Below are 22,568 nucleotides of genomic sequence, written 5' to 3'. Positions count from 1 at the left end.
TTTCAACCTTCTGCATGTTGCTGTCCAGTTCTCCCAGCACCATTTGTTAAAGAGACTGTCTTTTTTCCATTGGATGTTCTTTCCTGCTTTGTCAAAGATGAGTTGGCCATACGTTTGTGGGTCTAGTTCTGGGGTTTCTATTCTATTCCATTGGTCTATGTGTCTGTTTTTGTGCCAATACCATGCTGTCTTGATGATTACAGCGTTGTAGTAGAGGCTAAAGTCTGGGATTGTGATGCCTCCTGCTTTGGTCTTCTTCTTCAAAATTACTTTGGCTATTCGGGGCCTTTTGTGGTTCCATAGGAATTTTAGGATTGCTTGTTCTAGTTTCGAGAAGAATGCTGGTGCAATTTTGATTGGGATCGCATTGAATGTGTAGATAGCTTTGGGTAGTATTGACATTTTGACAATATTTATTCTTCCAATCCATGAGCAGGGAATGTCTTTCCATTTCTTTATATCTTCTTCAATTACCTTCATAAGCTTTCTATAGTTTTCAGCATACAGATCTTTTACATCTTTGGTTAGATTTATTCCTAGGTATTTTATGCTTCTTTGTGCAATTGTGAAAGGGATCAGTTTCTTTATTTGTCTTTCTGTTGCTTCATTGTTAGTGTATAAGAATTCAGCTGATTTCTGTACATTGATTTTGTATCCTGCAACTTTGCTGAATTCATGTATCAGTTCTAGCAGACTTTTGGTGGAGTCTATCGGATTTTCCATGTATAATATCATGTCATCTGCAAAAAGCAAAAGCTTGACTTCATCTTTGCCAATTTTGATGCCTTTGATTTCCTTTTGTTGTCTGATTGCTGATGCTAGCACTTCCAGCACTATGTTAAACAACAGCGGTGAGAGTGGGCATCCCTGTCGTGTTCCTGATCTCAGGGAAAAAGCTCTCAGTTTTTCCCCGTTGAGGATGATGTTAGCTGTGGGCTTTTCATAAATGGCCTTTATGATCTTTAAGTATGTTCCTTCTATCCCGACTTTCTCAAGGTTTTTATTAAGAAAGGGTGCTGGATTTTGTCAAAGGCCTTTTCTGCATCGATTGACAGGATCATATGTTCTTCTCTTTTTTTTTGTTAATGTGATGTATCACGTTGATCGATTTGCGAATGTTGAACCAGCCCTGCATCCCAGGAATGAATCCCACTTGATCATGGTGAATAATTCTTTTTATATGCTGTTGAATTCGATTTGCTAGTATCTTATTGAGAATTTTTGCATCCATATTCATCAGGGATATTGGCCTGTAGTTCTCTTTTTTTACTGGGTCTCTGTCTGGTTTAGGAATCAAAGTAATACTGGCTTCATAGAATGAGTCTGGAAGTTTTCCTTCCCTTTCTATTTCTTGGAATAGCTTGAGAAGGATAGGTATTATCTCTGCTTTAAACGTCTGGTAGAACTCCCCTGGGAAACCATCTGGTCCTGGACTCATTTGTTGGGAGATTTTTGATAACCGATTCAATTTCTTCGCTGGTTATGGGTCTGTTCAAGCTTTCTATTTCCTCCTGATTGAGTTTTGGAAGAGTGTGGGTGTTTAGGAATTTGTCCATTTCTTCCAGGTTGTCCAATTTGTTGGCATATAATTTTTCATAGTATTCCCTGATAATTGTTTGTATCTCTGAGGGATTGGTTGTAATAATTCCATTTTCATTCATGATTTTATCTATTTGGGTCATCTCCCTTTTCTTTTTGAGAAGCCTGGCTAGAGGTTTGTCAATTTTGTTTATTTTTTCAAAAAACCAACTCTTGGTTTCGTTGATCTGCTCTACAGTTTTTTTAGATTCTATATTGTTTATTTCTGCTCTGATCTTTATTATTTCTCTTCTTCTGCTGGGTTTAGGCTGCCTTTGCTGTTCTGCTTCTATTTCCTTTAGGTGTGCTGTTAGATTTTGTATTTGGGATTTTTCTTGTTTCTTGAGATAGGCCTGCATTGCAATGTATTTTCCTCTCAGGACTGCCTTTGCTGCGTCCCAAAGCATTTGGATTGTTGTATTTTCATTTTCATTTGTTTCCATATATTTTTTAATTTCTTCTCTAATTGCCTGGTTGACCCACTCATTCGTTAGTAGGGTGTTCTTTAACCTCCATGCTTTTGGAGGTTTTCTAGACTTTTTCCTGTGGTTGATTTCAAGCTTCATAGCATTTTGGTCTGAAAGTATGCATGGTATAATTTCAATTCTTGTAAACTTATGAAGGGCTGTTTTGTGACCCAGTATATGATTTATCTTGGAGAATGTTCCATGTACACTCGAGAAGAAAGTATATTCTGTTGCTTTGGGATGCAGAGTTCTAAATATATCTGTCAAGTCCATCTGATCCAATGTAGCATTCAGGGCCCTTGTTTTTTTATTGACCGTGTGTCTAGATGATCTATCCATTTCTGTAAGTGGGGTGTTAAAGTCCCCTGCAATGACCACATTCTTATCAATAAGGTTGCTTATGTTTATGAGTAATTGTTTTATATATTTGGGGGCTCCGGTATTCGGCGCATAGACATTTATAATTGTTAGCTCTTCCTGATGGATAGACCCTGTAATTATTATATAATGCCCTTCTTCATCTCTTGTTACAGCCTTTAAAGTCTAGTTTGTCTGATATAAGTATGGCTACTCCAGCTTTCTTTTGGCTTCCAGTAGCATGATAAATAGTTCTCCATCCCCTCACTCTCAATCTAAAGGTGTCCTCAGATCTAAAATGAGTCTCTTGTAGACAGCAAATAGATGGGTCTTGTATTTTTATCCATTCTGATACCCTATGTCTTTTGGTTGGCGCATTTAATCCATTTACATTCAGTGTTATTACAGAAAGATACGCGTTTAGAGTCATTGTGATGTCTGTATGTTTTATGCTTGTAGTGATGTCTTTGGTACTTTGTCTCACAGGATCCCCCTTAGGATCTCTTGTAGGGCTGGTTTAGTGGTGACAAATTCCTTCAGTTTTTGTTTGTTTGGGAAGACCTTTATCTCTCCTTCTATTCTAAATGACAGACTTGCTGGATAAAGGATTCTCGGCTGCATATTTTTTCTGTTTAGCACATGAAGATATCGTGCCAATCCTTTCTGGCCTGCCAAGTTTCAAAAGAGAGATCAGTCACGAGTCTTATAGGTCTCCCTTTGTATGTGAGGACACGTTTATCCCTTGCTGCTTTCAGAATTTTCTCTTTATCCTTGTATTTTGCCAGTTTCACTATGATATGTCGTGCAGAAGATCGATTCAAGTTACGTCTGAAGGGAGTTCTCTGTGCCTCTTGGAGTTCAGTGCCTTTTTCCTTCCCCAGTTCAGGGAAGTTCTCAGCTATAATTTCTTCAAGTACCCCTTCAGCACCTTTCCCTCTCTCTTCCTCCTCTGGGATACCAATTATGCGTATATTATTTCTTTTTAGTGTATCACTTAGTTCTCTAATTTTCCCCTCATACTCCTGGATTTTTTTATCTGTCTTTCTCTCAGCTTCCTCTTTTTCCATAACTTTATCTTCTGGTTCACCTATTCTCTCCTCTGCCTCTTCAACCCGAGCTGTCGTCGTTTCCATTTTGTTTTGCATTTCGTTTAAAGCGCTTTTCAGCTCCTCGTGACTGTTCCTTAGTCCCTTGATCTCTGTAGCAAGAGATTGTCTGCTGTCCTCTATACTGTTTTCAAGCCCAGCGATTAATTTTATGACTATTATTCTAAATTCACTTTCTGTTATATTATTTAAATCCTTTTTGATCAGTTCATTAGCTGTTGTTATTTCCTGGAGATTCTTCTGAGGGGAATTCTTCCGTTTGGTCATTTTGGATAGTCCCTGGAGTGGTGAGGACCTGCAGGGCACTTCCCCTGTGCTGTGGTGTATAACTGGAGTTGGTGGGCGGGGCCGCAGTCCGACCTGATGTCTGCCCCCAGCCCACCACTGGGGCCACAGTCAGACTGGTGTGTGCCTTCTCTTCCCCTCTCCTAGGGGCGGGATTCACTGTGGGGTGGCGTGGCCCGTCTGGGCTACTTGCACACTGCCAGGCTTGTGGTGCTGGGGATCTGGCGTATTAGCTGGGGTGGGTAGGCAAGGTGCACGGGGGCAGGAGGGGCAGGGTTAGCTCGCTTCTCCTTAGGTGATCCACTTCAGGAGGGGCCCTGTGGCAGCGGGAGGGAGTCAGATCCGCTGCCGGAGGTTTGGCTCCGCAGAAGCACAGAGTTGGGTGTTTGCTCGGAGCGAGCAAGTTCCCTGGCAGGAACTGGTTCCCTTTGGGATTTTGGCTGGGGAATGGCGGGGGAGATGGCGCTGGCGAGCGCCTTTGTTCCCCACCAAACTGAGCTCTGTCGTCTGGGGGCTCAGCAACTCTCCCTCCCTTTGTCCTCCAACCTTCCCGCTTTCTGAGCAGAGCTGTTAACTTATGACCTCCCAGATGCTAAGTCGCGCTTGCTGTCGGAACACAGTCCGTCAGGCCCCTCGGCTTTTGCCAGCCAGACTCGGGGGCTCTGCTTGGCCGGCGAGCCGCCCCTCCGCCCCGGCTCCCTCCCGCCAGTCCGTGGAGCGCGCACCCCCTCGCCGCCCTTCCTACCCTCTTCCGTGGGTCTCTCGTCTGCCCTTGGCTCCGGAGACTCCGTTCTGCTAATCCTCTGGCGGTTTTCTGGGTTATTTAGGCAGGTGTAGGTGGAATCTAAGTGATCAGCAGGACGCGCGGTGAGCCCAGCGTCCTCCTACGCCGCCATCTTCCCTCTCCTCTCGGTTATATCATTTTCAAATATCCTCTCCCATTCAGTAGGTTGCCTTTTCATTTTGCTCATGGTTTCCTTTGCTGTGCAAGAGTTTTGTTTAGTTTGATGCCCTATTTGTTTATTTTTGCTTTTGATCCCCTTGCCTGAGGAAACAGATCCAAAAGAAAATATTGCTACGACTAATGTCAGAGAGCTTATTGCCTATGTTTTCTTGTAGGAGCTCTATGGTTGCTGGTCTTACATTAAGGTTTCTGTCCATTTGGAGTTTGCTTTTGTATATGCTATAATGAAAGTGGTCCTGGTTTTATTCTTTTTCATGTAGTTGTCCAGTTTTTCTAACAGCCATTTACTGAAGAGACTGTTCCTTTTATCTCCTTTGTTGAAGATTAATTGACCTTCTAAACATGGGTTTATTTCTGGGCTCACTATTCTATTCATTGATCTGTGTGTCTGTTTTTGTGCCCGTACCATACTGTTTTGACTTTATTATAGCTTTGTAGTATAGGTTGAAATCTGGGATTTGTGATACCTCCAGCTTTGTTCTTCTTTCTCTAGATTGCTTTGGTTTTTGGGGATCTTTTATGGTTTCATACAAATTTTGGGATTATTTGTTCCAATTTTGTGAACTATGCCATTGGAATTTTGATAGGGATTACATTGTCTCTGTAGGTTGTTTTGGGTAGTATGAATATTTTAGCGATATTAATTTTTCCAATTCATGGGTGCAATATATCTTTCCATTTCTTTGGGTCTTCAGTTTCTTTCATCATTGTCTTACAGTTTCAGAGTATAAGTTTCCACCTTCTTGGTTAATTCATTTCCTGATATTTTATACTTTTTGATGTGTTTGTCTATAGGTGATAGTTGTTCTAACAGATGTGAGATACTATCTCATTGTGGTTTTGATTTTCAGTTTTTGATGATTAGTGATGTTGAGCACCTTTTCATATACCTATTGATCACTTGTATGTGTTTGGAAAAATGTCTATTTGGTTCCTGTGCCATTTGAAAAATCAGGTTTGTGTATGTGTGTGTGCGCGCGTGCACTATTGCATTGTATGGTATCATACAACATATATATGTTATCATATTTTGCGAATATTTGCAAATATCTTCTCCCATTCCATATGTTGCCTTTTCATTCTGTTGTTGGTTTCTTTTGCTGTGCAGGCATTTTTTGGTTTGATATAGTCCCACTTATTTATTTTTGTTGTTGTTGCCTAGAATGAATATGTGTTTGGGTTAGTGGGGTGTTCCTCAAATTTGGTTGATAATAAGATATCCCAAAGGCTATTTATTTGTTAAATGTGTATCTGTGGTTACTGGGGGAACAAGTAAGAAAACAATGTCTTAGCACAAAGTTACTATCATCATTCTTCAAAATAGTATTTAGAGTCCCTATCTTTTTAAAGTCCCAGGGCAGCATTGGCATGTGACAGCACCTCACTAGCATTCCCTGGTACTGTTAACTTCCCTGCAGGTTTATTATTGCCAGTAGTCAGTGAATATAGTGCAGAAAGAATGCTCTGTGATCAGTTGCCTCATTATTTCTTGACTTGACCTAGGGTCCTAAAATAATAGGAAGGAATGGGCAAAAGGCAGTCACAAACATGTTACTATCTTGATTATCCATCCTTAGGGGAATGGTAGTCCAGGTTCTGTGAATGTGATTTTGGCTAGATGTACCATTTCTGGGATGTAGGGACCTGATAATATCTCCTGCCCCTCCTCCAGCTGCTCACTCTGTTTTTTAGCTTATTTTTGTCTGTCTAATAATCCCAGCAGGAAGGACCAGGAAAGGAAGGAGAGATGGGCGGGGACATATTCATGTTGTCTTTTTATTCACCTTTCTTATCACAGAGTGGAAGCATTTCCCTCTGGAAACAATATTTGTAAATGATGACTGCATTCCTATACTAGCTCCCAAGCTTATTTAGTTAATGATAATACAGATGAAATACATACATTCACAGTAATATGCCTTTAAAGTCCTTATCATGGTTGTTGTTAATTACTCAGTATTATAGCCACATTATAATTTAGGTAGAATTCTGGGGGTTACCTAGGGAAATCTGATCATTAATTACTAAGGGAAAATGCATTCTGTATTCTAAATAGTCATTTTTACAAACTGTAGGTGTATAGTGCATTTGTAAGTTGGGAATGATTTCCTTCTTTCTTAATAACTAGAACTACTTGTAAGTTATTTAAGGGCTACCTTTTGGGTTAGGTTTTGTTTGATTTTGCTAGTCAGTCTTTAAATTTTGTGAGTAATTCCATGACACTACAGACTTGCAGTGGTCAGGACTGAAGTAATTCACTTTCTTTGCTAGATCTTACTAAGCTAGAGAGGGCAGAGATGCATTTGTGGTAAAATATATAGAACAAATTTTGCCATTTTAACCATTTTTTTAAACTTTTTTTTTTTAACGTTTATTTTTGAGACAGAGAGAGACAGAGCATGAACGGGGGAGGGTCAGAGAGAGGGAGACACTGAATTGGAAACAGGCTCCAGGCTCCGAGCTGTCAGCACAGAGCCCGACGCGGGGCTCGGACTCACCGCGAGATCGTGACCTGAGCCGAAGTCGGCCGCTCAACCGACTGAGCCACCCAGGCGCCCCACCATTTTAATCATTTTAAGTGCATTTTAGTGGCATTAATTGCATTCACAGTATTAGGGACACATCACTACTATCTTTGTCTAAAATGTTTTTATCATCACCCCAAACAGAAATTCTGTACCCATTAAGCAATAATGCACCCCTCTCCCCCACCACAGTCCACTTCCTACCTGTATTGAATTTGCTTATTCTAAATATTTCATGTAAGTGGAAGCATATGATACTTGTTTTTTTTGTGTGGCTTATATCACTTTTTACATAATGTTTTCAAAATTCATCTATATTGTAGCATGTTTTAGAACTTCATTTCTTTTTATGGCTCAATAATATCTCATTGTAAGTAATGACTTTTAAAAGTGGTAGGTTTGTCAAGGGCACCTGAGTGGCTCAGTCAGTTAAGTGTCTGACTTTTGGTTTCAGCTCAGGATCATGATCTTACGGTTTGGTGAGTTTGAGCCCCACATCAGGCTCTGCGCTGGCAGTGCAGAGGCTGCTTAGGATTCTCTCTCTCCCTCTCTCTGCCCCTCTCTGCCCACTTGTGCTGTCTCTGTCTCCCAAAGTAAAAAACTTAAAAGAAAAAAAAAGTAGTAGGTTTTTCACTCACAACATCCTTCTGTTTAGCATTTCTCTTACAGTATTCAAGTTTTTTTTAAATCTTGCTAATTGTTTAATGTTGTAAACTGATGTGACAACTCAACTTGAAGATGTAGGATGTCATAAATTCAATGAAAAAAAATTTTTTTGGTTTCATCCCATTTAAATTTGGAAGCATTGAAACAGTTAGGTATATTCCCCTGACCTAGTCCCAGCCTCATTTTCTGGCTTTAGAGATGGGGGTGGAACTAGAAGCCACCGGGGGATTTTGGTACAGTATCATGATCCCGAAGTTTGTACTACTAGAACCGCTCATTGGAAATCTGCTATGTCATAGGGATGGAATTCAGCTGTTTGAATTGGGAAAGTGGAACCTTCTTTTCTAGGCATGTGAACGTGTCCTTTTCCCCTGCTGCTTCTTAACCATAGTTAATATGCATACTGGTTAATCACATGCTGTTCTCTATCTAGATCGAATTAGATTAATGAACAGTAAGAGAATATTTAATTCTTTAATCACTACCATGCAGCATAAAATTGTATTAACTTAAGCAAAAAGGTCATAGCTTTATTAGCTAAAATTTTCAAGCTTAATCTTGTTTTTCTATCCTTATATGTTCTGAGTTTTTAAGAAGCTAATTTAAATACATTTAATCTTGTTGCCTTTAGCCTAGTGCCCTAGCCTAAGATGAATTTGATACTATATGTTACCTATTTTATTAGCCATTCCTCCCACTTTTGTCATTTACAGAACTAATACACATGCCTTCTATGTCAAATCCAAATCACTGATAAAAAGATGTTTAATAGTTAGATCAAAATAGAGTCCAGTTAGAACTTCTTTAGAGCCTTTTCCCAAGGAAAATATAGAATTGTTTAATCAATACTCTTTGTGTTTATAATCATTCAGCCATATTTGCATGGCCCTAACTATAATATTCAGCCCACAGTCTATGGAAATATCTAAAATATAATATTATGAGATCTTGTCAAACACTTGTCTAAATAAAGTAAGCATACATTTACTTTAATTCTTATTGGTTAATTTGATTACTGTACCATTTAAAATTTCTAGAACATGATCTTTGTCATAATATGGAATCTAATTTTTTTTTTTTTGTAACTTCTAGGTTAACTGGGTTAGGAATATGAGGGAGTTGGAGAAATATGAGTCTATTTCTCATATATGACCTCTTAGAAAGGTGCATTTTTAAATTCAGTTTTATAAAGATTTTAATTGAGCCCTTTTTCAAAGTAATAGAAAAATGTAAGAATTGATATATTTAGTGATTAAAAGATAGTTTTATTCGATTTTCATTTCCCTAATGACTAAGATGTTGAGGATTTTTAAAAAACAAAATTTTTTTTTACATTTATGATTTTTGAGAGACCGAGAGAGACAGAGCACAAGTGGGGGAGGGACAGAGATAGAAGGAGACACAGAATCCGAAGCAGGCTCCAGGCTCTGAGCTGTCAGCACAGAGCCCCATGTGGGGCTCAAACTCATGACCTGAGCTGAAGTCTGAGGATTAACCGACTGAACCACCCAGGTGCCCCGCTGAGGATCTTTTCATGTGCTTATTGGTCATTTGTATATCTTAATTGGAGAAATGAATGTCTGTTTAAGTCATTGCCCATTTTGTTATAAAGTCTCCTTCTTTGGTTTTTGTTTTTCATTTGCTCATTGTTAACTGGGTTGTTTGGCCTTTTGTTGTTGAATATAGAATCCTAGGCAGTGTGTGGAAGTTTTTATTCTTCTTTTCAGTACTTCAGATGGATTCCTTTTATTGTCTTCTGGCTTGCATTGTTTCTGATTAGAAGTCAGTGATCATTTTTATTTTTGTTTTGCTATGTAATGTGTCCTTTTTCCCCTCAGTGCTTTCAAGATTTTCATTGTTTTTTCAAAAATTTATGATATAGTTTTGTTTTCTTTTTCTTTTTTTAATGTTAATTTATTTTTGAGAGAGAGATGACAGGCAGACTTGTGAGTGGGGGGAGGGGCAGTGACAGAGGAAGACACAGTATCCAAAGCTACAGAAATCCAAAGCTACAGTATCCAAAGCTACAGTATCAGAGCTCCAGGCTCTGAGCTGTCAGCACAGAGCCCCACATGGGGCTTGAACTCCTAAACCACGAGATCATGACCTGAGCTGAAGTCAGATGCTCAACCGACTGAGCCACCCAGGCACCCCTTGGTTTTCTATGTTTATCTTATATGAGGTTCTTTGAGCATCTTGGATCTGTAATCAACTTGAGATATTCTGCCACTATCTTTCAAATATGTCTTCCCTTTTCTTGGCCTCCAGTTACATGTATACAAAATAGTGATTTTTCGTATTATTGGGACTCTGATCTTCTTTTATTTACTTTCCATCTCCTCCTTACCCCCCATTTGTAGCCTTTTTTTCTCACTGTACGTCAGTTTGGATAGTTATTGTTGTCCTGTCTTCAAGTTCACTGATTTTTTTATTTGCCAGTGTTAAATATGCTGTTAAAGCTCTGTAGTAAACTTTTTCAGGTATTGTTATTTTCTTCACTCTAACAATTACATTTTTCTTTTAAAATATAATTTCAGTTTTCATATTCATGTCTTCATTTAAATCTTTAAGCTTATTGGGGCGCCTGGGTGGCTCAGTCGGTTAAGCGTCCGACTTCAGCTCAGGTCACGATCTCGCGGTCTGTGGGTTTGAGCCCCACGTCGGGCTCTGGGCTGATGGCTCAGAGCCTGGAGCCTGCTTCCGATTCTGTGTCTCCCTCTCTCTCTGCCCCTCCCCCGTTCATGCTCTGTCTCTCTCTGTCTCAAAAATAAATAAAAAAAAAAAGTCAAAAAAAAATCTTTAAGCTTATTTAATAGTTATTTTCAGCTTCTTTTATGCCAGTTTTTATTCTCTCTCTTTTGCCTGCTTTTTTTTCTGGTGATTGGTTACATTTTCCTTTTTCTTCTTATGTCTAGTAATTGCTTACATCTGCTGGATATTATAAACTTTCTGTCTTGAGTACTTGAATTTTGTTGTGTTCAGTTAAAGAATGCTGCCAGTGTTTTATTCTAGCATATGGTGAAATTAATTGCAGATTAGTCTAATCGTTCTGAGGCTTGTTTTAAAGTAGTCTTTGCTCTAAATCTTGTTTAACAGCTCTAATAGTAAGGATTGATTCTTCTGGGGTCTCTTTTTTTTTTTTTTTTAATTTTTTTTTTAACGTTTATTTATTTTTGAGAGAGAGAGAGACAGAGCATGAACGGGGGAGGGGCAGAGAGAGAGGGAGACACAGAATTGGAAGCAGGCTCCAGGCTCTGAGCCATCAGCCCAGAGCCCGACGTGGGGCTCAAACCCACAGACCGCGAGATCGTGACCTGAGCTGAAGTCGGACGCTTAACCGACTGAGCCACCCAGGCGCCCCTTCTGGGGTCCCTTCTAAAAGCACTGGATATTAATTGAGGTTTGTCTTCTGACTGGTCAACTCTATATGAGCTTTGGCCTCCCAATCCCTGATAGTCATTTCCTTAGTATTTATTCTTTTTTTATGGAATTTACATTATGCTCTTGTATCTTATTCAGAACTTCAAGGGCCCTTTATTATTTTTTGGAGCTAAGTCTGACTCTCTCTTAATGATATTTTGGTATAGAAATTACAGAAAAGGAAAATTTGATTAGTATAATGAAATGCATTTGAAAAAAACACATTTTGTTGTAATAGACTCTCCTCAAAGACAGTAGTGTAGACAGAAATACTTTTTATCTGTAAAAGGAAACATTTTTTCAGTACATATATATAGAGAATCAGACTTTGCATTTGAATAACAATATTTGAAATTTTATGGGTGTTAAGTATATTTTATGCAAATGAGCACGTCATGTTTTTGTAGATTATGTACTGTGGGTCTTATTGTGTACTTGAATTATTCATTGAACTTCAGCAACATACAGTGTGACTCATTTTGTGTATTCATATTAGTATGTATTTGTCATTAAATTACCTAAAGATAAATCTTAGGCATATAGGTTGGTGGAATCATGGTCTTTGGGAAAATATATATTTTTTAACTTTTAGCATTTGTACCCTTTTCTTTTTTTTTTTTTTTTTAAGTTTTAATGTTTATTTATTTATTTATTTATTTATTTATTTTTTTAATTTACTTTTGGGACAGAGAGAGACAGAGCATGAACGGGGGAGGGGCAGAGAGAGAGGGAGACACAGAATCGGAAACAGGCTCCAGGCTCCAAGCCATCAGCCCAGAGCCTGACGCGGGGCTCGAACTCACGGACCGCGAGATCGTGACCTGGCTGAAGTCGGACGCTTAACCGACTGCGCCACCCAGGCGCCCCCCCTTTTCTTTTTTAACTCTGTGAGTCAATAGAGATGAGGTTATGCTTTTGCAACAGACGTTTCCCCCACAGTAGTAGCTTGAGATAACACAAGATTATTTTTCACTAAGAAAAATTCTGTTGATGGAGTTAGTGATTCTCCATGACAACTCCTTTGTCAGAAAGAGCTATAAATCACCATGGTAGAGGTGGTCATGCTAGGGAGGGGTCTCTTCCCTGCTATTAGGTACTTAGCCCAGAAGTGGTGTATGTCATTCTGTCATTAACCCTTTGGCCACAAATAGTCATATAGCTCTTTTCAATTGGAAGGAGCATGAGGAAATGTCTCCTTGTCTTTTGCCCCAAAAGAAAGGAGAAGTAGATTTATGAGAGCATCAGAAGTCTCTTCTACAAATATCTATCTAGGCTTAGTATTTTCATGCTTTATGCTTAAATATACCCTTTTTGAAGATATCCTTGGAATTACTTTCTTTTTCTCATTATCCTACCTCCCTGTTACCTTATTTCAGAATGCCCTCTAGGAAGGAACATTGAAACATTGTTCATATTGAAACATTTAATCTATATAAAAATGTAGTGATTAATTTAGTTGAGAAGAGAAGGAAAAGATTATGTGTATATGGGAATATAAGTATAAATTCACGATGTGTTTTCCAGCACTGTCCACTGAAAAGTCTGAGAAACAATCACTAATATCCAAGCAATAAGCACCCCTAGCACCTCTAATCAACTATTTGCCGCCGCCCCCCCCCCCCCCCCCCCCCCGTTCTTGTATACAAAATATATCTCAGTGGAGTGCCAGGGTGGCTAAGCATCTGACTCTTATTCCAACTCAGGTCATGATCTCATAGTTTGTGGGTTTGAGCCCTGCATCGGGCTCTGACAGCATAGAGGTTTCCCTGGATCCCCTCACTCTCTGCCCCTCCCCTGCTTATGCACTCTCTCTCTCTCTCTCTCTCTCTCTCTCTCAAAATAAAAAAGTGTGTGTGTGTGTATCAGGAAGGCCAAATAGTAGATTAGGGGAGTTTTCTCACTATAAAAGTATTCTAGGGGCACCTCGGTGACTCAGTCATTTGTGTTTGACTTCGGCTCAGGTCATGAGGGTTCTTGCATGATCCCTCATGCATTCAAGCCCTGCCTCAGGCTCTGTGCTGACAGCTCAGAGTCTGGAGCCTGCTTCGGATTCTGCCTCCCCCTCTCTCTCTCTGCCTCTTCCCCACTCATGCTCTGTCTCTCTCACTCTCACTCTCAAAATAAAAATAAAAATAAAAATAAAAATAAAAATAAAATAAAATAAAGTATTCTAGCCAATTAACAAAAAAATGGTAGGATTATATTTACCAGCATTTTTTAACCTTTAATCAATTTGTGAATGTAGGCAGTGACCATCAATGGCTACTAATATCATAAAGATATACTAAGAGAAGCAGTCATTATGTGCCTCCTGATGGAGATACAGTGTACCAACTGGGAGATGGTTTTTGCCAAAAAATATCGTTTAAATTTGATCAGTTCTCTGGAACTGACTACCATTGCCCTTGGAAATACAGAGGACAGAATCATCAAAATGCAGACTTTGGGAAACTACTCAAGACCAACGTCTTGGTTTCTTCAGCAAATAAATTGTGAGGAAGGAGAGAGAGAGAAAGAAAATGTACATATTAAGACACTTAAGAATCTAGCAACCAATTATAATATGTTTTAGATCCTGATTTGAACAAACAAGTTGCAAAAAAAAATTGTGAGACAATTGGGGAAACTTGAATACTGACTAAATATATGGTGATACTAAGGAATTTTTGTTAGTTTTTGTCTCCGTCTGTTTGGGATGTAATACAGTGCCATATTCTGAATGGCTTATAAACAACAGAAATTGGTTTCTTACAGTTCTAGAGTCTGGGAAGTTTAAGATTAAGATGCCCACACCTATAATGTCTGGTGAGGGCTTGCTTCCTGCTTCGTTAGATAACCGTCTTTGCTATGTCTTCAGGGAGCTCTCCCAGGCCTCTTTTGTAAGGGCAACTAATCTCATTCATGAGGGCTCTACCCTCACAACCTAATCACCCCCCAAAGCATCCCACCTCACATTGCGTTTCAACATAAGAATTTGGGGGAAATCGTGTTTTGTGTTTTTTGTTTTGTTTTGTTTTCAGTGTAGTAATGCTAGTATGGTTGTATTTTTAAAGTATCTTGTAGAGATACATAATAAAATATTTACATATCAAATTAAGAATAAACTGTATAGCAGCTTTTTTTTAATGCACAGGATAAGTTTGTTGTTGTCTGGGCATTTCCAGAAAAATCAATTCTTCACTAACAAATTTAGGTCTGCTGTGTTGTGAGAAAATTAGTTTTGAAAGAAATAACATCTTCAAAAGATCACATAGAAAAATTTTGATAAGGGAGTAAAACTAATTGATGAATCAAATCTTCATTAAAAGTTTAAATAGAAAAATGTTGATCCTCATGAAAATTATGTAAAATGAAGCAAAAATTAAAAATATTTATTTGGTTCTATTGACTATTAATCACACAGTTTAAAAGCTGTAGTAGAATTTACTCAGAGAAAAGTCATGAGGTCATTGATCATGAATTAATTCTTATTAACAAAGTGGAGTCAAGCTCTGCTTTCTGTCTTCTGCCCTGAGAATAGCATTTACACACAGGAGCAGCTTTTCAGCCTGAGTCCTGGAATGAGAAGACATGTGACATATTTCCTTCACCTGTATGCAATAGGATGGAACTAAGGCTCAGGAAGTTAAGTGATTTGCCTAAGATCATAGAGCCAATAAATTAATAAAGCCTGGCTTCAAACCCAAGTCTCTCTCACTTGAAATGCCATGATATGAAACAGTTTGCATCACTTACTACTTTCCCAAGGAATAGTGGAATACCTTTGTAACTTGTAGCCAAAATACAGTGGAAGAGAAGGATCAGGGCATATACTAGTGGTTGAAACACAGCACAACCTTTCTTTAACTGTGGAGACCTATGTACCTCTGCCTTTTTAAAAAAATCTTTTAACTACATGCTAAGAGTTCTTGATATATTATAGAATAAGTCTTTCTCTTTTAAAATGCAGATTAATTTCCCTCTCTTCTGAACTCATTATTTACTGGATGATATCATTATCTGAAAGGGGGTTAGTGAGATCATTACCACAACCATCAATTCTATACCACTTTTATGCCACATTAGTATAACAGTATGCCAGGTCTCAGTCTGGATATTCATGGCTACCAAATATTTAAGAAATGTTTTTTATTCTTCTTTATTTTTTAATAGCTACAGAAAATCGCCAAAGAGATTTTTAAATAAAGATCTTGTAACCAGTTACAATAATAACAAACACGTGCTTTTTTTAAAAGTAGCATCAAAATATCCTTGCTATCCTTTGCACACCCCCTCTCACCAATCCTAAAAACAAAGCTGAGGTAATGAGCATGGCACTTAGTATTTCATAAATGTTAAAGCATTGTCAGTTGTAATGTAACTATTGCTTTAGAAATAATTTTTTGGGGATGAAGAAAGATATTACACATTAGATGTGTTGAATGCGTCATGATTTCTGGAACATTAAAAATGCTGGAAAATACAAATATGTCTTAGAATTCAGAAAATATGGTGATTTTCCTGGGCCTCTTTTCCTCATCTGTCAGATGAACTTTTGAACTTGGTGGTTTGGGAAAGTTATTACTGTTCTTATATTTTGGGAGTGAGGTACCAGTATTTTCCAGCATTTAAATGTTGGCTATTGTTTTTATTATTATAAAAATAATTTATTAATGGAGTTAGTATTGGGTTAAACACTGTAGTGCTATGATTAAGTAATTTCTTACTGACTGGCAACATAAAGATTGAGATACGTGATATAGCATTTTACCTGTAGTATACAACAGTGTGTATTAGGTTCCTTTCTCCCATCTTTGCTACTGTCATGTGTATTAATTTAACATATGCTATAAACACATTAAATTTTTACTGTTATGCTTTTAGACAGCCAATTATCTTTTAGAGAAGTTAAAAATAAGAGAACAACTATATTTTCTGTGTACCTTCATTTATGCTGTTCCTTATTCTTTTTCCTTTGTGTACATACATGTGTCTGGTTTGGTATTCGATTTCCTTCCACCTAAAGTACTCTTTCCCCCTTTTATGTGGTGCAGGTTTGCTGGTAATGACTTAATTTGTTTTCATTTCTTGGAAAAGTCTATTTGACCTTTCTTTTTGAAAGATATTTTCTCTGGGTATAGGATTCCGGTTTTTCTTCTTGGTGTTGTAAACTTGTCACTTGACTGTCTTCTGGCTTACTTAGTTTTCAGTGAGAAATGTTTCAATACAGTATGTCTTTTTTCCTCTGGGTGCCTTAAACATTTTCTTTTTATCTTTGGTTCTGAGTAGTTTGAATATGATTTGTCTATTTGAATATGGTTTGGGGGTGGGGTTAGAGGTATAATTTATCCTACCTATTGTCTGAGCAACTTCTGTCTGTGTCTTTGTTTTGGGAAATTCTCAGCATTTATGTCTTCAGATGTTTCTTCTGCTCCATTCTCTTTTACTTCTAGGATTACACCTGCATGTGTGTTAAATCATTTGATTATCCCACAGCTCTTAAATTTTGTTTTGTTCTTTTCTACCCACACATTTTTTTCCCCTTCTGTTTCATTTTGTACAATCTATTACTTGATTCTGTTGAGTTTACTATTGAACCATTCCAAAGCTTTACTGAACTCACTATTCATGTTTTTCCTTGCTTCCTCGTGTAACTTATAATTTGTGGTTGAAAGGTGGATGTTTTATGTTGGACAGTAGAGACTGAGGAAGATAGTATTTATGCCTGGCTAGGCGTTTAGCATGAGTAGTTGAGTCAGTCTCATCTGTGGTTGAGCTGTATTTTGTATTGCTATACTTAGCCATAGTGCACTATAGGCTTCAAATTCAAGTCTAGGGTTACCTTTTTTAGGGTGGAGTCTCATTTGCCAGAGGATTCTTCAAATGTTTGCTCTACCTTCAACTTTTTATCTTATTTTCTTGTTGTTATGATACTTCAGAAAGGGTCTCTTTGTATGCTCTTCCCTCCCCAGCAGTAGACTGATCTTATTTATTCTTCAGTGTTTGCTAACACAGTGGTGGAAGTGGGTGAGGGTGCTAGTTGGGGGGGAGGCATTCTGTTTCATGTTTTTGTTTCAGTTTAAAGCTGTGACAGTGTATCCCCACTTCTTAGTGATTCTGCCTCTCCCCAATGGTAGGGGATATCTAAAGGTCTATGATGTTTTCTACCCCTGTCTCAGGGATAGAGGTTTTGTCTGTTACCTTCCTCCAGTTTATGCAGTTTATTTTTAGTTATACCAAGTGAAAATAGTTATTCCACAAAGTATATTTGTTAAGGTTTTTTAAAAAAGAGAAGGTAAGCGGGAGAGGGACACGAAGAGCGGGAAACACAGAATTGGAAGCAGGCTCCAGGCCCTGAGCTGTCAGCACAAAGCCAGATGCAAGGCTCGAACTCATGAGTGGTGAGATCATGACCTGAGCTGAAGTCAGACGTGTAACCAACTGAGCCACCCAGGTGCCCCTGTTAAGGTTTTTTTTTAAAGTGTTTTTTATGTTCTGATCTGGAACCATTTCCCTAGACTAGTTTTTGCTAGGCTTTTCTGTTAGTGGCACCAGAGATACATAATTTTTGGCATCAGTTGTCAAGAGTGTTATTGAATATATTTTTAAATATCACTTCATAAATATATATTTTCATTTTTCATATTACTATGTAAGTTTTATTTCTTGAATTCTTTTTTATTGAAGTATAGTTGATACACTATGTTACATTAGTTTTAGGTGTACAACATAGTGATTCAGCTTCTCTATACATTATGCTATGCTCTATACAAGTGTAACTACCGTTAGTCACTATACAATACCAATGACCAGTATATTCCATATGCTGCATCTTTTATCTCTGCGACTTATTCATTCTATAACTAGAAGCCTGTATCTCCCACTCCCCTTCACCCATTTTGCTGATCCTCACACCCTCTCCCCTCTGGCAGCCTTCATTTCTTTATATCTGTGGGTCTGTTTTTTGCTTTTTGTTTGTTTAGATTCCACATATAAGTGAAATCATACAAGATTTGTCTTTCTCTGTCTGATTTATTTCACTTAGCATAATACCTTCCAGGTCTATCCATGTTGTCGCAAATGGCAAGATCTCATACCTTTTTTATGGCTGAGTAAAAGTCCTGTGTGTGTGTGTGTGTGTGTGTGTGTGTGTGTGTGTACACACAAACCACATCTTTATCCATGCATCCATCAGTGGACATTTGGGTTACTTCCATATCTTGGCGATTATAAATAATGCTGCAGTAAGCATAAGGGTGCATGTATTTTTTCAAATTAATGTTTTCATTTTCTTTGGGTAAATAGCCAAAAGCTATAGCTGTCCAGTTTTCCCAGCACTATTTATTGAAGAGGCTGACATTTTCTCATTGTGCATTCTTGCCTCTTTTGTCATAAATTAATTGACCACATAAATGTCAGTTATTATTTTGGGGCTGTCCTGTTCCATTGATCCATATGCCTGTTTTTATGCCAATACCATACTGTTTTGATTATTACAGTTTTATAGTATATCGTGAAATCTGGGACTATCAGCTTTGTTCTTCTTTCACAAGGTCGCTTTGGCTATTTGGGGGTCTTTTTTGGTTCCAGACAAATTTAATATTGTTTGTTCTAGTTCAGTGGAAAATACTTTCTTTTTTTAAATTTCTTAATGTTTATTTTTGAGAGAGAAAGAGTGTGCGCGCGCAAGTGGAGTGGCAGAGAGAGAGAGGGAGAGACAGAATCTGAAGCAGGCAGAGCCAGACACGGGACTCAAACCCACAAACCATGAGATCATGACCTGAGCCAAAGTTGGACGCTTAAATGACTGAGCCGTGCAGGCGCCCCATAAATACTTGGTATTTTAATAGGGATTGCATTGAATCTACAGATTGCTTTGGGTTTGAACTATTCTTAATCATACATTTTTCGACAAAAATTCTGCATGGTAAAAACTGGGTCACTTTGTTTTAAACAACAGCACTTTTGACACCAAATGTATGGGGTTTTTCCCTATATCAGTCAATTTTTCAACTCTCTGGACACCAACTGGATGTCCTATAATTTCGATTCAATTCTGAGATAAGTACCTGGAATTAGTGCAGACCTCCAGTTCTGCCCCCTCCTTCATATGCCAGTCTCAAGTCCTGTATTTCTGACCAGTTGGCTATAAATCTAGGGTTCCCATGACCTCCTCTTTGGGTTTGACAATTTGCTAGATGGCTCACAGAATTCCGGAAGGCACTTTATTTACTATTACCAGTTTATTTTATTCTATTTATTTAAATAAATTTATTTTTTAGTTTACAATCCTAGTTAGTTAGCATATAGTGCAGCCATGATTTCATGAGTAAATTCCTTAATGTCCCTTACCCATTTAGCCCATTCCCTCTCCCAAAACCCCGCCAGCAACCTTCTGTTTCTTCTCTACATTTAAGAGTCTCTTATGTTTTGTCCCCCTCCCTGTTTTTATATTATTTTTGCTTCCCTTCCCTTCTGTTCATCTGTTTCGCATCTTAAATTCCTCATGAGTGAAGTCATGATATCTTTCTCTAATTTTACTTAGCATAATACCCTCTAGTTCCATCCACGTAATTGCAAATGGCAAGATTTCATTCTTTTGATTGGTGAGTAATACTCCATCGTGTATATATACCACATCTTTTTTAAAAAATTAATTAACTTTTTAATTTACATCCAGGTTAGCATATAGTGCAGCCATGATTTCAGGAATAGATTCCTTAATGCCCCTTACCCATTTAGCCCATTCCCCTTCCACAACCCCTCCAGCAATCCTGTTTGTTCAAGAGTTTCTTATGTTTTGTCCCCCTTCCTGTTTTTATATTGTTGTTGCTTCCCTTCCCTATCTTCATCTGTTTTGTATCTTAATTCCTCATATGAGTGAAGTCATATATTTGTGTTTCTCTGACTGATTAATTTTGGTTAGTGTAATACCCTCTAGTTCCATCCGCGTATTTGCAACTGGTAAAATTTCATCCTTTTTGATTGCCGAGTAATATTCCTTTACACACACACACACACACACACACACACACACACACACACACCACATCTTCTTTATCCATTCCTCCATTGATGGACATTTGGGTTCTTTTCATACTTTGGCTGTTGTTGATAGTGCTGCCATAAACATTGGGGTGCATGTTCTCCTTTGAAACAGCACACCTGTATCCCTTGGATAAATACCTAATGCAATTGTTGGGTCGTAGGGTAGTTCGATTTTTAATTTTTTGAGGAACCTCCATACTATTTTCCAGAGTGCCTATACCAGTTTGCATTCCCACCAGCAGTGCAAAGAGATCCTCTTTCTCTGTATCTTCTAACAATGTCTGGTGTTGTCTGAGTTGTTAATGGTAGCCATTGTAGCAGGTGTGAGGTGGTATCTCATTGTGATTTTGATTTGTATTTCCCTGATGATGAATGATGTTGAGCGTTTTTGCATGTGTCTGTGAACCATGTGGAGGTCTTCTTTGGAAAAGGGTCTATTCCTGTCTTTTGCCCATTTCTTCACTGGATTATTTGTTTTTTGGGTGTTGAGTTTGACAAGTTCTTTATAGATTTTGGATACTAACCCTTTATCTGATATGTCGTTGCAAATATCTTCTCCCATTCTTTCAGTTGTCTTTTAGTTTGCTGATTGTTTCCTTCTCTGTGCGGAACATTTTTATTTTGATGAGGTCCCAATAGTGCATTTTTGCTTTTGTTTCCCTTGCCTCTGGAGACATGTTGAGTAAGAAGTTGCTGTGGCCAAGATCAGAGAGGTTTTTGCCTGCTTTCACCTCGAGGATTTTGATGGCTTCCTGTCTTACATTTAGGACTTTCATCCATTTTGAGTTTCTTTTTGTGTATGGTGTAAGAAAGTGGTCCAGGTTCATTCTTCTGCATGTCGCTGTCCAGTTTTCCCAGCACCACTTGCTGAAGAATATCCATTGGATATTCTTTCCTGCTTTGTCAAAGATTGGCTGTCCATATGTTTGTGGGTCCATTTTTGGGTTCTCTATTCTGTTCCATTGATAGGAGTGTCTGTTTTTGTGCCAGTACCATGCTGTCTTGTTGATTACACCTTTGTAATACGTCTTGAAGTCCAGGAGTGTGATTGCCTCCAGCTTTGGTTTTCTTTTTCAAGATTGCTTGATTTGGGGTCTTTTCTGGTTCCATACAAATTTTAGGATTATTTGTTCTAGCTCTGTGAAGAATGCTGGTGTTATGTTGATAGGGTTTGCTTTGAATATGCAGATTGCTTTGGGTAGTATTGACATTTTACCAATATTTGTTCTTCCCATCCAGGAGCATGGAATGTTTTTCCATTTTTTGTGTCATCTTCAATTTCTTTCATGAGCTTTCTGTAGTTTTCAGTGTATAGATTTTTCACCTCTTTGATTAGATTTATTCCTAGGTATTTTATAGTTTTTGGTGCAATTATAAATGGGACCGATTCCTTGATTTCTTTCTGTTGCTTCATTATTGGTGTATAGGAATGCAACCGATTTCTGTGCATTGATTTTATATCCTGCGACTTTGCTGAATTAATGGATCAGTTCTGGCTGTTTTTGGTGTAATCTTTTGGGTTTTCCATATAGAGTATCATGTTGTCTGCAAAGAGTGAAAGTTTGACTTCCTCCTTGCCTATTTGGATGCTTTTTATTCCTTTGTGTTGTCTGATTGCTGAGGCTAAGACTTCCAACACTGTGTTGAATAACAGTGGTGAGAGTGGACATCCCTGTTGTGTTCCTGATGTCAGGGGGAAGCTCTCAGTTTTTCCCCATTGAAGATGAGATTAGTAGTGTGTCTTTCATATAAGGCTTTTATGATCTTGAGGTATGATCCTTCTACTCCTATTTTCTTCAGGGTTTTTATCAAGAAAGGATGCTGTATTTTGCCTAATGCTTTCTCTGCATCTTTTGAGAGGATCATGTGGTTCTTGTTCTTTCTTTTATTGATGTGATGTATCACATTGATTGTTTTGCGGATATTGAACCAACCCTGCATCCCATGTATAAATCTCACTTGTTATGGTGAATAATACTTTTAATGTGCTGTTGGGTCCGGTTGGCTAGTATCTTGTTGAGAATTTTTGCATCCATGTTCATCAGGGAAATTGGTCTGTAGTTCTCCTTTTTAGTGGGGTCTTTATCTGGTTTTGGAATCAAGGTAATCCTGGCTTCATAGAATGAGTTTGGAAGTTTTCCTTCCATTTCTATTTTTTGGAACAGCTTCAACA

General features: G+C 38.2%; 1 protein-coding gene and 1 long non-coding RNA gene across 4 annotated transcripts in view; one reads left to right on the top strand and one right to left on the bottom strand.

Annotated features, from left to right (window-relative positions):
* USP32 (ubiquitin specific peptidase 32) overlaps positions 1 to 22,568 on the top strand; it is a 243,513-nt gene that overhangs the window by 91,963 nt on the left and 128,982 nt on the right. The gene's annotated exons all lie outside the window — the stretch shown is intronic.
* The window catches only part of LOC122233414, a 129,005-nt gene that overhangs the window by 39,935 nt on the left and 66,502 nt on the right, over positions 1 to 22,568 (bottom strand). Inside the window, exon 3 of one of the 2 annotated variants that reach the window (XR_006210959.1) lies at positions 15,103 to 16,808. The exons of the other annotated variant lie outside the window; for it this stretch is intronic. This is a non-coding gene — a long non-coding RNA (uncharacterized LOC122233414). Of the gene's footprint in view, positions 1 to 15,102; positions 16,809 to 22,568 lie in introns of those variants that run through there. 2 annotated transcript variants of the gene reach the window in all.

This window comes from Panthera tigris, chromosome E1 (genome assembly GCF_018350195.1).
Source record: "Panthera tigris isolate Pti1 chromosome E1, P.tigris_Pti1_mat1.1, whole genome shotgun sequence".
NCBI classification, from domain to species: Eukaryota; Metazoa; Chordata; class Mammalia; order Carnivora; family Felidae; genus Panthera; species Panthera tigris.
Note: the sequence above shows the minus strand (reverse complement) of the source record. Positions and strands in the feature narration are given on the sequence as shown.